Below are 14,434 nucleotides of genomic sequence, written 5' to 3'. Positions count from 1 at the left end.
TGCAGTAGGGGCCCACTGGACTAGCCAGCAAACAGCTGCAGCAAATAAACAGATAATCTTTCTTTCCAACACTGAAACCTGGTGGTGCATTTAATATATGCTATCAGATAGGGGACATATCAGATATTAAACTGATATAAACAGACACCACATTTGATACCAGCCAAAAGGAAGGATGAGAAGTGATAACTGTGAAAGGGGAGGAACCAACGCTGTCCCCTTCACATGCACCATCATTACTTGTAGGAAGGGAGGCTGGCTGGCAGCCTCCCATACACACTCTGGCTGGGTGGCAGTCACCCACCAGTACACACAGCAGACCCTAAACCCATATCATTATTGCTAAGCAGGAAGATGGGAGTCCATTTCACTCTGATGGACCATTTTTAAATGCAATCCATAACCTGGCTTTGGCAGGAACCCTTCTTACTCCTCCTACTTGCATTTGATACTGGGTTTAGGATCTGCATAGGAAACACACACACATACAAGCACACACTTACCTGTGTTGCCTGCTGACGCCTCCTTGGCTGTCCCCAAACGGTATAAAACCAACAGCCACGGGAAGCTGTAAGGATAGAGGACATACCTGCATCCTATTGGACTCACTTGTCTTGGTTAAATCCAACTTATTTGACAACCTATGGTGCTGCTACTTCTGCTCATGGCAGTGCTGCTTCTGACAAGGCTGTTCTTTGGTGGGCCTAGGCGACATCACAATCTCCATGGTTACATACACAACAAAGGTCAGATGTTGTTTACACCTGGCCATGCCAGTGGTATTGAGTAGCATATCCCAGTGCTAAGGGTCCTGGGTGCAACAATCTTTCAATGGGGAATAGCCGCACTGAGTTTGTCAAGTGCACCCATGTTTGCAACTCCAACAATACACACATATGTATGTATGTATGTATGTATGTATGTGTGTATGTGTGTATGTGTGTATGTGTGTATGTGTGTATGTGTGTATGTATGTCTATCTATCTATCTATCCATCTATCCACCCATCTATCTCTATATATATTTATCTCTCTCTCTCTATATGTATATATATATATATATAATTTTTTTTCTTTTAAATATATATATATATATATATATATGTATATACATAGAGAGAGAGAGAGAGAGATGGAAATACTTTTTTAAACATGTTTTCACCTCATTTTTACCTTCTTTTTTTCTTCTCTCCATGTTTTCCTTCTTTCCTATGCTGCTGCTTCTTATTTTTCTTCTTTTTCAGACCCTATCATTGCACTATTGCTTATTCAATACCACCAGCAGATGGAGACACTATATTACAACATTAGTTGTGAGCAGCAGTTTGTACAAACAAATGCCTCATAGCTGATGTCCTATCCACCTAGGCACATAGGCACCACTTATTGTCTATTGCCTGCAGTAGGGGCCCACTGGACTAGCCAACAAGCAGCTGCAGCAAATAAACAGATAATCTTTCTTTCCAACACTGAAACCTGGTGGTGCATTTAATATATGCTATCAGATAGGGGACATATCAGATATTAAACTGATATAAACAGACACCACATTTGATACCAGCCAAAAGGAAGGATGAGAAGTGATAACTGTGAAAGGGGAGGAACCAACGCTGTCCCCTTCACATGCACCATCATTACTTGTAGGAAGGGAGGCTGGCTGGCAGCCTCCCATACACACTCTGGCTGGGTGGCAGTCACCCACCAGTACACACAGCAGACCCTAAACCCATATCATTATTGCTAAGCAGGAAGATGGGAGTCCATTTCACTCTGATGGACCATTTTTAAATGCAATCCATAACCTGGCTTTGGCAGGAACCCTTCTTACTCCTCCTACTTGCATTTGATACTGGGTTTAGGATCTGCATAGGAAACACACACACACACACTTACCTGTGTTGCCTGCTGACGCCTCCTTGGCTGTCCCCAAACGGTATAGAAACCAACAGCCACGGGAAGCTGTAAGGATAGAGGACATACCTGCATCCTATTGGACTCACTTGTCTTGGTTAAATCCAACTTATTTGACAACCTATGGTGCTGCTACTTCTGCTCATGGCAGTGCTGCTTCTGACAAGGCTGTTCTTTGGTGGGCCTAGGCGACATCACAATCTCCATGGTTACATACACAACAAAGGTCAGATGTTGTTTACACCTGGCCATGCCAGTGGTATTGAGTAGCATATCCCAGTGCTAAGGGTCCTGGGTGCAACAATCTTTCAATGGGGAATAGCCGCACTGAGTTTGTCAAGTGCACCCATGTTTGCAACTCCAACAATACACACATATGTATGTATGTGTGTATGTATGTCTATCTATCTATCTATCTATCTATCTATCCACCCATCTATCTCTATATATATTTATCTCTCTCTCTCTATATGTATATATATATATATATATATATATATAATTTTTTTTTCTTTTAAATATATATATATATATATATATATATATATATATATGTATATACATATAGAGAGAGAGAGAGAGATGGAAATACTTTTTTAAACATGTTTTCACCTCATTTTTACCTTCTTTTTTTCTTCTCTCCATGTTTTCCTTCTTTCCTATGCTGCTGCTTCTTATTTTTCTTCTTTTTCAGACCCTATCATTGCACTATTGCTTATTCAATACCACCAGCAGATGGAGACACTATATTACAACATTAGTTGTGAGCAGCAGTTTGTACAAACAAATGCCTCATAGCTGATGTCCTATCCACCTATGCACATAGGCACCACCTATTGTCTATTGCCTGCAGTAGGGGCCCACTGGACTAGCCAGCAAGCAGCTGCAGCAAATAAACAGATAATCTTTCTTTCCAACACTGAAACCTGGTGGTGCATTTAATATATATACATATAGAGAGAGAGAGATAAATATATATAGAGATAGATGGGTGGATAGATAGATAGATAGATAGATAGATAGATAGATAGAGAGATACACATACACACATACACACATACACACATACACACATACATAGATATGTGTGTATTGTTGGAGTTGCAAACATGGGTGCACTTGACAAACTCAGTGCGGCTATTCCCCATTGAAAGATTGTTGCACCCAGGACCCTTAGCACTGTGATATGCTACTCAATACCACTGGCATGGCCAGGTGTAAACAACATCTGACCTTTGTTGTGTATGTAACCATGGAGATTGTGATGTCGCCTAGGCTCACCAAAGAACAGCCTTGTCAGAAGCAGCACTGCCATGAGCAGAAGTAGCAGCACCATAGGTTGTCAAATAAGTTGGATTTAACCAAGACAAGTGAGTCCAATAGGATGCAGGTATGTCCTCTATCCTTACAGCTTCCCGTGGCTGTTGGTTTTATACCATTTGGGGACAGCCAAGGAGGCGTCAGCAGGCAACACAGGTAAGTGTGTGCTTGTGTGTGTGTGTGTGTGTGTGTGTGTGTTTCCTATGCAGATCCTAAACCCAGTATCAAATGCAAGTAGGAGGAGTAAGAAGGGTTCCTGCCAAAGCCAGGTTATGGATTGCATTTAAAAATGGTCCATCAGAGTGAAATGGACTCCCATCTTCCTGCTTAGCAATAATGATATGGGTTTAGGGTCTGCTGTGTGTACTGGTGGGTGACTGCCACCCAGCCAGAGTGTGTATGGGAGGCTGCCAGCCAGCCAGCCTCCCTTCCTACAAGTAGTGATGGTGCATGTGAAGGGGACAGCGTTGGTTCCTCCCCTTTCACAGTTATCACTTCTCATCCTTCCTTTTGGCTGGTATCAAATGTGGTGTCTTTTTATATCAGTTTAATATCTGATATGTCCCCTATCTGATAGCATATATTAAATGCACCACCAGGTTTCAGTGTTGGAAAGAAAGATTATCTGTTTATTTGCTGCAGCTGCTTGTTGGCTAGTCCAGTGGGCCCCTACTGCAGGCAAAAGACAATAGGTGGTGCCTATGTGCCTAGGTGGATAGGACATCAGCTATGAGGCATTTGTTTGTACAAACTGCTGCTCACAACTAATGTTGTAATATAGTGTCTCCATCTGCTGGTGGTATTGAATAAGCAATAGTGCAATGATAGGGTTTGAAAAAAAAGAAAAATAAGAAGCAGCAGCATAGGAAATAAGGAAAACATGGAGAGAAGAAAAAAAGAAGGTAAAAATGAGGTGAAAACATGTTTAAAAAAGTATTTCCATCTCTCTCTCTCTCTATATGTATATACATATATATATATATATATATTTAAAAGAAAAAAAAATTATATATATATATATATATATATATATATATATATACATATATATAGAGAGAGAGAGATAAATATATATAGAGATAGTTGGGTAGATAGATAGATAGATACACATACATACATACATACATACATACGTGTGTATTGTTGGAGTTGCAAACATGGGTGCACTTGACAAACTCAGTGCGGCTATTCCCCATTGAAAGATTGTTGCACCCAGGACCCTTAGCACTGGGATATGCTACTCAATACCACTGGCATGGCCAGGTGTAAACAACATCTGACCTTTGTTGTGCATGTAACCATGGAGATTGTGATGTCGCCTAGGCCCACCAAAGAACAGCCTTGTCAGAAGCAGCACTGCCATGAGCAGAAGTAGCAGCACCATAGGTTGTCAAATAAGTTGGATTTAACCAAGACAAGTGAGTCCAATAGGATGCAGGTATGTCCTCTATCCTTACAGCTTCCCGTGGCTGTTGGTTTTATACCGTTTGGGGACAGCCAAGGAGGCGTCAGCAGGCAACACAGGTAAGTGTGTGTGTGTGTGTGTGTGTGTGTGTGTTTCCTATGCAGATCCTAAACCCAGTATCAAATGCAAGTAGGAGGAGTAAGAAGGGTTCCTGCCAAAGCCAGGTTATGGATTGCATTTAAAAATGGTCCATCAGAGTGAAATGGACTCCCATCTTCCTGCTTAGCAATAATGATATGGGTTTAGGGTCTGCTGTGTGTACTGGTGGGTGACTGCCAACCAGCCAGCCTCCCTTCCTACAAGTAGTGATGGTGCATGTGAAGGGGACAGCGTTGGTTCCTCCCCTTTCACAGTTATCACTTCTCATCCTTCCTTTTGGCTGGTATCAAATGTGGTGTCTGTTTATATCAGTTTAATATCTGATATGTCCCCTATCTGGTAGCATATATTAAGTGCACCACCAGGTTTCAGTGTTGGAAAGAAAGGTTATCTGTTTATTTGCTGCAGCTGCTTGCTGGCTAGTCCAGTGGGCCCCTACTGCAGGCAAAAGACAATAGGTGGTGCCTATGTGCCTAGGTGGATAGGACATCAGCTATGAGGCATTTGTTTGTACAAACTGCTGCTCACAACTAATGTTGTAATATAGTGTCTCCATCTGCTGGTGGTATTGAATAAGCAATAGTGCAATGATAGGGTTTGAAAAAGAAGAAAAATAAGAAGCAGCAGCATAGGAAAGAAGGAAAACATGGAGAGAAGAAAAAAAGAAGGTAAAAATGAGGTGAAAACATGTTTAAAAAAGTATTTCCATCTCTCTCTCTCTATATGTATACACACATATATATATATATATATATATATATATATTTAAAAGAAAAAAAAAATTATATATATATATATATATATACATATAGAGAGAGAGAGAGAGATAAATATATATAGAGATAGATGGGTGGATAGATAGATAGATAGATAGATACACATACATACATACATACATACATACATACGTGTGTATTGTTGGAGTTGCAAACATGGGTGCACTTGACAAACTCAGTGCGGCTATTCCCCATTGAAAGATTGTTGCACCCAGGACCCTTAGCACTGGGATATGCTACTCAATACCACTGGCATGGCCAGGTGTAAACAACATCTGACCTTTGTTGTGTATGTAACCATGGAGATTGTGATGTCGCCTAGGCCCACCAAAGAACAGCCTTGTCAGAAGCAGCACTGCCATGAGCAGAAGTAGCAGCACCATAGGTTGTCAAATAAGTTGGATTTAACCAAGACAAGTGAGTCCAATAGGATGCAGGTATGTCCTCTATCCTTACAGCTTCCCGTGGCTGTTGGTTTTATACCGTTTGGGGACAGCCAAGGAGGCGTCAGCAGGCAACACAGGTAAGTGTGTGCTTGTATGTGTGTGTGTGTGTGTGTGTGTGTGTGTGTGTGTGTGTGTGTTTCCTATGCAGATCCTAAACCCAGTATCAAATGCAAGTAGGAGGAGTAAGAAGGGTTCCTGCCAAAGCCAGGTTATGGATTGCATTTAAAAATGGTCCATCAGAGTGAAATGGACTCCCATCTTCCTGCTTAGCAATAATGATATGGGTTTAGGGTCTGCTGTGTGTACTGGTGGGTGACTGCCACCCAGCCAGAGTGTGTATGGGAGGCTGCCAGCCAGCCTCCCTTCCTACAAGTAGTGATGGTGCATGTGAAGGGGACAGCGTTGGTTCCTCCCCTTTCACAGTTATCACTTCTCATCCTTCCTTTTGGCTGGTATCAAATGTGGTGTCTGTTTATATCAGTTTAATATCTGATATGTCCCCTATCTGATAGCAGATATTAAGTGCACCACCAGGTTTCAGTGTTGGAAAGAAAGGTTATCTGTTTATTTGCTGCAGCTGCAGCTGCTTGCTGGCTAGTCCAGTGGGCCCCTACTGCAGGCAAAAGACAATAGGTGGTGCCTATGTGCCTAGGTGGATAGGACATCAGCTATGAGGCATTTGTTTGTACAAACTGCTGCTCACAACTAATGTTGTAATATAGTGTCTCCATCTGCTGGTGGTATTGAATAAGCAATAGTGCAATGATAGGGTTTGAAAAAGAAGAAAAATAAGAAGCAGCAGCATAGGAAAGAAGGAAAACATGGAGAGAAGAAAAAAAGAAGGTAAAAATGAGGTGAAAACATGTTTAAAAAAGTATTTCCATATCTCTCTCTCTCTATATGTATATACATATATATATATATATATATATATATATATATTTAAAAGAAAAAAAAATTATATATATATATATATATATATATATATATATATATATATACATATAGAGAGAGAGAGAGAGATAAATATATATAGAGATAGTTGGGTGGATAGATAGATAGATAGATAGATAGATACACATACATACATACATACATACATACATACGTGTGTATTGTTGGAGTTGCAAACATGGGTGCACTTGACAAACTCAGTGCGGCTATTCCCCATTGAAAGATTGTTGCACCCAGGACCCTTAGCTCTGGGATATGCTACTCAATACCACTGGCATGGCCAGGTGTAAACAACATCTGACCTTTGTTGTGTATGTAACCATGGAGATTGTGATGTCGCCTAGGCCCACCAAAGAACAGCCTTGTCAGAAGCAGCACTGCCATGAGCAGAAGTAGCAGCACCATAGGTTGTCAAATAAGTTGGATTTAACCAAGACAAGTGAGTCCAATAGGATGCAGGTATGTCCTCTATCCTTACAGCTTCCCGTGGCTGTTGGTTTTATACCGTTTGGGGACAGCCAAGGAGGCGTCAGCAGGCAACACAGGTAAGTGTGTGCTTGTGTGTGTGTGTGTGTGTTTCCTATGCAGATCCTAAACCCAGTATCAAATGCAAGTAGGAGGAGTAAGAAGGGTTCCTGCCAAAGCCAGGTTATGGATTGCATTTAAAAATGGTCCATCAGAGTGAAATGGACTCCCATCTTCCTGCTTAGCAATAATGATATGGGTTTAGGGTCTGCTGTGTGTACTGGTGGGTGACTGCCACCCAGCCAGAGTGTGTATGGGAGGCTGCCAGCCAGCCTCCCTTCCTACAAGTAATGATGGTGCATGTGAAGGGGACAGCGTTGGTTCCTCCCCTTTCACAGTTATCACTTCTCATCCTTCCTTTTGGCTGGTATCAAATGTGGTGTCTGTTTATATCAGTTTAATATCTGATATGTCCCCTATCTGATAGCAGATATAAAGTGCACCACCAGGTTTCAGTGTTGGAAAGAAAGGTTATCTGTTTATTTGCTGCAGCTGCTTGCTGGCTAGTCCAGTGGGCCCCTACTGCAGGCAAAAGACAATAGGTGGTGCCTATGTGCCTAGGTGGATAGGACATCAGCTATGAGGCATTTGTTTGTACAAACTGCTGCTCACAACTAATATTGTAATATAGTGTCTCCATCTGCTGGTGGTATTGAATAAGCAATAGTGCAATGATAGGGTTTGAAAAAGAAGAAAAATAAGAAGCAGCAGCATAGGAAAGAAGGAAAACATGGAGAGAAGATAAAAAGAAGGTAAAAATGAGGTGAAAACATGTTTAAAAAATTATTTCCATCTCTCTCTCTCTCTATATGTATATATATATATATATATATATATATATATATATATATATATATATTTAAAAGAAAAAAAATTATATATATACATATAGAGAGAGAGAGATAAATATATATAGAGATAGATGGGTGGATAGATAGATAGATAGATAGATAGATAGAGAGATACACATACATACACACATACACACATACATACATACATAGATATGTGTGTATTGTTGGAGTTGCAAACATGGGTGCACTTGACAAACTCAGTGCGGCTATTCCCCATTGAAAGATTGTTGCATCCAGGTCCCTTAGCACTGTGATATGCTACTCAATACCACTGGCATGGCCAGGTGTAAACAACATCTGACCTTTGTTGTGTATGTAACCATGGAGATTGTGATGTCGCCTAGGCCCACCAAAGAACAGCCTTGTCAGAAGCAGCACTGCCATGAGCAGAAGCAGCAGCACCATAGGTTGTCAAATAAGCTGGATTTAACCAAGACAAGTGAGTCCAATAGGATGCAGGTATGTCCTCTATCCTTACAGCTTCCCGTGGCTGTTGGTTTTATACCGTTTGGGGACAGCCAAGGAGGCGTCAGCAGGCAACACAGGTAAGTGTGTGCTTGTATGTGTGTGTGTGTGTGTGTGTGTGTTTCCTATGCAGATCCTAAACCCAGTATCAAATGCAAGTAGGAGGAGTAAGAAGGGTTCCTGCCAAAGCCAGGTTATGGATTGCATTTAAAAATGGTCCATCAGAGTGAAATGGACTCCCATCTTCCTGCTTAGCAATAATGATATGGGTTTAGGGTCTGCTGTGTGTACTGGTGGGTGACTGCCACCCAGCCAGAGTGTGTATGGGAGGCTGCCAGCCAGCCTCCCTTCCTACAAGTAGTGATGGTGCATGTGAAGGGGACAGCGTTGGTTCCTCCCCTTTCACAGTTATCACTGCTCATCCTTCGTTTTGGCTGGTATCATATGTAGTGTCTGTTTATATCAGTTTAATATCTGATATGTCCCCTATCTGGTAGCATATATTAAGTGCACCACCAGGTTTCAGTGTTGGAAAGAAAGATTACCTGTTTATTTGCTGCTGCTGCTGCAACAGCAGCTGCTTGCTGGCTAGTCCAGTGGGCCCCTACTGCAGGCAAAAGACAATAGGTGGTGCCTAGATGGATAGGTGGATAGGACATCAGCTATGAGGTATTTGTTTGTACAAACTGTTGCTCACAACTAATGTTGTAATATAGTGTCTCCATCTGCTGGTGGTATTGAATAAGCAATAGTGCAATGATAGGGTCTGAAAAAGAAGAAAAATAAGAAGCAGCAGCATAGGAAAAAAGGAGGAAAGAAGGAAAACATGGAGAGAAGAAAAAAAAGAAGGTAAAAATGAGGTGAAAACATGTTTAAAAAAAGTATTTCCATCTCTCTCTCTCTCTATATATATGTATATACATATATATATATATATATATATATTTAAAAGAAAAAAATTATATATATGTATATATATATATACATATAGAGAGAGAGAGATAAATATATATAGAGATAGATGGGTGGATAGATAGATAGATACACATACATACATATATACATACATACATACATAGATATGTGTGTATTGTTGGAGTTGCAAACATGGGTGCACTTGACAAACTCAGTGCGGCTATTCCCCATTGAAAGATTGTTGCATCCAGGTCCCTTAGCACTGTGATATGCTACTCAATACCACTGGCATGGCCAGGTGTAAACAACATCTGACCTTTGTTGTGTATGTAACCATGGAGATTGTGATGTCGCCTAGGCCCACCAAAGAACAGCCTTGTCAGAAGCAGCACTGCCATGAGCAGAAGCAGCAGCATCATAGGTTGTCAAATAAGCTGGATTTAACCAAGACAAGTGAGTCCAATAGGATGCAGGTATGTCCTCTATCCTTACAGCTTCCTGTGGCTGTTGGTTTTATACCGTTTGGGGACAGCCAAGGAGGCGTCAGTAGGCAACACAGGTAAGTGTGTGCTTGTGTGTGTGTGTATTTCCTATGCAGATCCTAAACCCAGTATCAAATGCAAGTAGGAGGAGTAAGAAGGGTTCCTGCCAAAGCCAGGTTATGGATTGCATTTAAAAATGGTCCATCAGAGTGAAATGGACTCCCATCTTCCTGCTTAGCAATAATGATATGGGTTTAGGGTCTGCTGTGTGTACTGGTGGGTGACTGCCAGCCAGCCTCCCTTCCTACAAGTAGTGATGGTGCATGTGAAGGGGACAGCGTTGGTTCCTCCCCTTTCACAGTTATCACTTCTCATCCTTCCTTTTGGCTGGTATCAAATGTGGTGTCTGTTTATATCAGTTTAATATCTGATATGTCCCCTATCTGATAGCATATATTAAATGCACCACCAGGGTTCAGTGTTGGATAGAAAGATTACCTGTTTATTTGCTGCTGCTGCTGCAGCTGCTTGCTGGCTAGTCCAGTGGGCACCTACTGCAGGCAAAAGACAATAGGTGGTGCCTATGTGCCTAGGTGGATAGGACATCAGCTATGAGACATTTGTTTGTACAAACTGCTGCTGACAACTAATGTTGTAATATAGTGTCTCCATCTGCTGGTGGTATTGAATGAGCAATAGTGCAATGATAGGGTCTGAAAAAGAAGAAAAATAAGAAGCAGCAGCATAGGAAAAAAGGAGGAAAGAAGGTAAAAATTAGGTGAAAACATGTTTAAAAAAGTATTTCCATCTCTCTCTCTCTATATGTATATACATATATATATATATATATATATATATATATATATTTAAAAGAAATAAAAAAATAATATATATATATATATATATGTATATACATATAGAGAGAGAGAGAGATAAATATATATAGAGATAGATGGGTGGATAGATAGATAGATAGACAGACATACATACATATGTGTGTATTGTTGGAGTTGCAAACATGGGTGCACTTGACAAACTCAGTGCGGCTATTCCCCATTGAAAGATTGTTGCATCCAGGACCCTTAGCACTGTGATATGCTACTCAATACCACTGGCATGGCCAGGTGTAAACAACATCTGACCTTTGTTGTGTATGTAACCATGGAGATTGTGATGTCGCCTAGGCCCACCAAAGAACAGCCTTGTCAGAAGCAGCACTGCCATGAGCAGAAGCAGCAGCACCATAGGTTGTCAAATAAGCTGGATTTAACCAAGACAAGTGAGTCCAATAGGATGCAGGTATGTCCTCTATCCTTACAGCTTCCCGTGGCTGTTGGTTTTATACCGTTTGGGGACAGCCAAGGAGGCGTCAGCAGGCAACACAGGTAAGTGTGTGCTTGTGTGTGTGTGTGTGTGTGTGTTTCCTATGCAGATCCTAAACCCAGTATCAAATGCAAGTAGGAGGAGTAAGAAGGGTTCCTGCCAAAGCCAGGTTATGGATTGCATTTAAAAATGGTCCATCAGAGTGAAATGGACTCCCATCTTCCTGCTTAGCAATAATGATATGGGTTTAGGGTCTGCTGTGTGTACTGGTGGGTGACTGCCACCCAGCCAGAGTGTGTATGGGAGGCTGCCAGCCAGCCTCCCTTCCTACAAGTAGTGATGGTGCATGTGAAGGGGACAGCGTTGGTTCCTCCCCTTTCACAGTTATCACTTCTCATCTTTCCTTTTGGCTGGTATCAAATGTAGTGTCTGTTTATATCAGTTTAATATCTGATATGTCCCCTATCTGGTAGCATATATTAAGTGCACCACCAGGTTTCAGTGTTGGAAAGAAAGATTACCTGTTTATTTACTACTACTGCTGCAGCTGCTTTCTGGCTAGTCCAGTGGGCCCCTACTGCAGGCAAAAGACAATAGGTGGTGCCGCTTGTGTCTGGCCCCTGTTGGAGCGACCAGGCACAGGACTGCTGCTGCTGCTGCTGAATGTCCTCTTTAATTGAATAAGCTCAGCAACCAGCACACCTGTGCAGGTTGGACATGACATGATAGGTAGAAGTCTTTCAGGTAGTGGGTGTTGAATCTTGTATGATGAGGTTTCTAGGAGGGGGTGTGTTATGCAGATTAGGGTGGATGGAGAGAGATCTGAGAAAGCCGTATGCTTTGGTGAGTCCTGGTTGGTATGGGTTTGTTGAGGTGTTCATGAGAAAGTTTGGTTTGATAGGTGTGAGACAGGATGTGTTAAAGGAGAAGAAGAGTATGGTGAAGTGTATTAGGGTGAAGGATGTTCAGTGTAATATTAATATGGTGAGAGAATAGAATGTGAGTAAAGTGTGGAAGAGTTTGGAGACAGATGGTATGACTAATAGACAGAGAGAGATTGTATGGCAGAGTTTGCATGGTGCATTGCCAGTGAGAGAGGTACAGAAGAGTCGGGGGATTGGAAGAAGTGAGAGATGTCCGAGAGAGGGTTGTGGAGGGAATGAGATTATTATGCATTTGTTTTGGAATTGTGATAGAGCGCAAGAAGTGTGGAAGGGAATTGGTCCGTTGGCTAAAGAATTTATGGGGGTAAGAAAGTGGTCTTTTGAAGTGATTATGTTTGGTTTGGGGGTGGTAGGTGGGAGGAAGGAGAGAATGTTATATGTGTTGTTAGCAATAATTAAGGAGGTATTGTGGGATGTCAGGAATTTGTATATACCGTATTTATCGTCGTATAACACGCACTTTTTAGGCTAAAATTTTTAGCCTAAAGTCTATGTGCGTGTTATACGCCGATACCACCCCAGGAAAGGCAGGGGGAGAGAGGCCGTCGCTGCCCGCTTCTCTCCCCCTGCCTTCCCTGGGGTCTAGAGCCCTGCTGCCGGCCCTTCTCACCCCCTGGCTATCAGCGCCGCTGCCCGTTCTGTCCCCCTGACTATCGGTACCGGCGAGAGAAGGGGCAGCGGCACCCATTGCCGGCGCCGCTGCCCCGTTGCCTCCCCCCATCCCCGGTGGCATAATTACCTGGGTCGGGTCCGCGCTGCTGCAGGCCTCCGGCGTGCGTCCCCTTCGTCGTTGCTATGCGCTGCACGGCGCGGCGCATGACGTCAGTGCGCCGCGCCATTCATAGCAATGACGCAGGGGCTGCACGCCGGAGGCCTGCAGCAGCGCGGACCCGACCCAGGTAATTATGCCACCGGGGATGGGGGGAGGCAATGGGGCAGTGGCGCCGGCAATGGGTGCCGCTGCCCCTTCTCTCCCCCTGGCTATCGGCGCCGGCAATGGGGCGCCGGTACCGATAGTCAGGGGGACAGAACGGGCAGCGGCGCCGATAGCCAGGGGGAGAGAAGGGCCGGCAGCAGGGCTCTAGACCCCAGGAAAGGCAGGGGGAGAGAAGCGGGCAGCGACGGCCTCTCTCGCCCTGCATTTCCTGGGGGTGTATCGGGGTATACACGCGCACACACGCACCCTCATTTTACCATGGATATTTGGGTAAACAACTTTTTTTACCCAAATATCCTTGGTAAAATTAGGGTGCGTGTTATAGGCCGGTGCGTGGTATACCCCGATAAATACGGTATTTAAGAAGAAGGATGTGTCGGTTGAAGAGTGTATGAGAATGATATTAGATAGATTGCATACTGTATATTTGTGGGATAAGAAGAGATTTGGAGAGGATGATGCGGAGGGGACTTGGAAGTTTTTAAAATGGAGACACGTTGTGAGGGTATGAGGGTGGTGTGTTGTTATGCTATGTACTTTGTTTTGGGGTGTATTTTGTTATATGTTGATAAAGTAACCTAATGATGAGTTTGGTGAATTGTGACTAAGTTCAGTAAATCTGAGAGGCAAACGTGAAGTAAACCTGAACGATTAAGTTTTAATTCAAACCTGAAGGTTTAAAAAAAAAATAAAAATAAAAAAGTCTGTTTTTATCAGTTTAACCCCTTAAGGACGGAGCCCATTTTGGCCTTAAGGACCGGAGCGTTTTTTGCACATCTGACCACTGTCACTTTAAACATTAATAACTCTGGAATGCTTTTAGTTATCATTCTGATTCCGAGATTGTTTTTTCGTGACATATTATACTTTAACATAGTGGTAAATTTTTGTCGATACTTGCATCCTTTCTTGGTGAAAAATCCGTAAATTTGATGAAAAATTAGAAAATTTTGCATTTTTCTAACTTTGAAGCTCTCTGCTTGTAAGGAAAATGGATATTACGAATACATTTTTTTTTG

General features: G+C 42.4%; 1 non-coding gene across 1 annotated transcript; it reads left to right on the top strand.

The window, feature by feature from the left end:
• The first annotated feature begins 11,925 nt into the window (after positions 1–11,925).
• Positions 11,926–12,111, top strand: LOC130324156 (U2 spliceosomal RNA). Its single transcript, XR_008869258.1, has one exon. It is a non-coding gene; the product is annotated as a U2 spliceosomal RNA (small nuclear RNA).
• The last annotated feature ends 2,323 nt before the right edge of the window (positions 12,112–14,434 follow it).

Source organism: Hyla sarda, unplaced genomic scaffold (genome assembly GCF_029499605.1).
Source record: "Hyla sarda isolate aHylSar1 unplaced genomic scaffold, aHylSar1.hap1 scaffold_26, whole genome shotgun sequence".
Taxonomy (NCBI): domain Eukaryota; kingdom Metazoa; phylum Chordata; class Amphibia; order Anura; family Hylidae; genus Hyla; species Hyla sarda.
Note: the sequence above shows the minus strand (reverse complement) of the source record. Positions and strands in the feature narration are given on the sequence as shown.